Genomic DNA, 3,017 nt, shown 5'->3' with positions numbered 1-3,017 from the left:
TTGTAATAAATATAGAATGTTAGCAATCTAGTTGTTCATTGGGATACTGTTGAGAGGCAGAGGCCAGGGGCACAGACTCTGAAAATGTGAAGGCAGGTAGGAGAGTGCAGAGGCAACAATTTGACCACACTGGGCAGGCAGGAAGGGCAGTGGCAGTACAACAGACTATGGAGGGCAGTGGAAAGGGGGGCTGGGGCAACAAACCAACAATACAGGACTGGCAAGAGAAGCTGTGGCAATATAATAGACCATTGTGGGCAGAAGGAAGAGGCAGTGGTAGTACAACCATTCATGCCAACAGACACGGTTCAGCCAGGAAACGTCCAATGGTTTTAAGCTCAAATGGGCTTTATTTGATCTGTCTCCTATCTGCAATCTCCTCTTTTTCAATGTAACTCAAAGGGGAAAATCAATACCCCAGTTTTTTTCAAAATCTCCCTCTTACCAAATTCAAAATGTTCGCAAGTATGGTACATTGGATCATGGTAGGCAGGAGGAATTGGGGTAGGGACATGGACTCAGATAACAGAGGACAGGAGGGACATGGAGAAGTGCACCAAACTGACCATACAGGGCAGGCATCAGGGTTTGCAGCAGCACAATACACCACACAGGGCATGCGGGATGGGAGTGCAGCACAACAATCCATAGACAGCAATAGGGAGGGGACAGGACCATTCACATGGACAACAGAGAACAGAGGGGAAAGAAGCAATGGTAGCTAGCTGACCATAATGGACAGACAGGCGAGAAAGCTGCAGCATAACAGACCATAAAGGGCAGGAGGGACGGATCAGGGGCATTACAATGGAACACAAAAGCCAGGAGGGAGGGAATAGGGGTCTGCACATGGAAACAGAGGGCTGGGGAAAAGGGGGCAGGGCAGGAGCAGCAAGATGACTATGGAGGTCAGCCAGGATGGGCATTAGAAACAAGACACACCATGGAGAGCAACAGTGAGACTATGATGGCATACACACAGACCATGGAGGGAAGGTGGGAGGGGGTCGAGGGCAGCTAGCTGACCACACAGGTCTGGTGGGAGGGGCCATGGCAGCACAGAAGACCATGCATGGCAAGCAGGAGGGTTAGTGGCAGCACAATGGCTATGATGGGCAAGAAGGAGGGTGCAGGGGCATGCACAAAGGACCATGGAAGATAGAAGGGAGGGTCAGGACCTGGGCAGAGACAAGAGAGTTCAGGGGAAGGGGCCTCACAACAGACCGCGCGGGGCAGGCAGGAGGAGCAGTTGCAGCACAACAGACCAGGGAGGGCAGAAGGGTGTGGCAGTAAAATGGACCATGGAGGACAGGAGGAAGGGGATAGGGGCATTGCATGTGGACAGGCAGGGTGGAGGTGGCAGGGACAGGTTACAGTCATCTGACAATGCTAGGCAGGTGGGAGGGTTGTGGCAGCTCAACAGTACACTCAGAGTAGATAGGAGTGGCAGGTCCATGGAACATGGTGGGCAAAAAGGATGGAGCAGGGGCATGCACAAAGACATCAGAGGGCATGGGGAAGGAGAATAGGGGCAGCAAGCTAAGCACAGAGGCTAAGCAGGAGGTCAATGATGGGCCATAGAATTGGGCAATGAAGGGCAGGAGGAGTGTACTGGTACATCATGCTAAATGGAGGGCAGTGGCAGCACATCAGACCATGCATGGCAGGAGGGAGGAGGCTAGTCCATGGATTCAGACAACAGAGGATAGGGAGGCAGTGGATGGGGCAGCAAGATAACTGTTCAGAGAAGGTGGGTATTAGGAACTTTATTGTTTTTAAAATGTGTGTCTGTGCAAACTACTTAAAATATTAACAAGTATGCAGCATAATCTCACTTTTATTCAGGAAGAAGAGGACGTTTGTGACTGTGACTCCGGGCTCACTTGGCAGAAACACCCCCTGACCCTCCACCCCCATCGCAAAATGTAATGCCCGTGAAAAGGGTAGGTGGACGCAGTGTTATATAGAACATAGTCCTGAGAGCACGATTGAAAATGAAAACTAGATAGAGTATATGGTATAAACTATGCACCAAAAAGTGTGATATAAGATGAACCGGGGCGTGAAATATAATATGCAATACATTGTGCGCAATGACAGATTCATTGGAGAGCGCAAGATAGCACAGGCACTAGCGCGTGCTATGCGATATGCGCCTTGGAGTGTAATATGCACAGGGCAGTGTTGTGTAACCTAACTAGTCTCTCAAGTTGTAATGTAAAATATGTGCTGGGGAGTGTAACGTTGCATATGCACTGTTACAAAGATATGGATCCCAGATTGTAATATGTATGGCATAGCGCTGTGCGTTATAACATAGGCATCGAGGAAGGCACGTTAGATAGGGCAATATAACCCGTGCGAAGGCAAGTGTGGCATGACATATTCACGGGGTGGTGTTACAGTGCACATGGACTAGAGAGTGTCATAGCATACGCACTAGCTGGTGGAATACAACACAGAGGTGTGTGGCACTCGGCGGGCACTGGTGGGTGTAACACAGCATTGGGCTCAGCCAGGAGCACGTTGTGACTCACAAGTGAGGTTTGTCCCCTTTCCAGAGAGTAAAATAAAAAGTATTACACATCCGGCGGTGGATGTGTGTTTTATTAACCGTGAGGGGGGTTTCTTGCAGAATTTGGTCGAATTTTTTTCGAATCACCTTTGAATGGCTTGGTGCGTGTGTGTATTAAATGTGCCCGTCAATAGCTACCCATGTTTGTATAAATAAACAACAAGGGTGTCTACTTGGAGAGTACCCACCGGCGGGGGTGCCGAGATTAGGCACTGTAGGGCGTCAGACACGTCAGAGCTTCACTAGCAGTGTAAATACATTCCACGTGGATTCATTGTATGCATAGTCGCCTTTTAATGAATATCACGCAAATCGTCATGGTGATAGGTACATACGGTTTGTCCAGCATGTCCTAGGTGTTTCTATAAATATATTTTAAAAAACATTAATAAAAAACAAAGGCCGGCCCCGGGGGATGGGGTCCCCGGGGCCATAAGTGGCC

The sequence above is a fragment of the Triturus cristatus genome, chromosome 2_2 (genome assembly GCF_964204655.1).
Source record: "Triturus cristatus chromosome 2_2, aTriCri1.1, whole genome shotgun sequence".
NCBI lineage: Eukaryota > Metazoa > Chordata > Amphibia > Caudata > Salamandridae > Triturus > Triturus cristatus.
The sequence above is the reverse complement of the archived record's forward strand: the minus strand, read 5'-3'. Positions refer to the sequence as shown.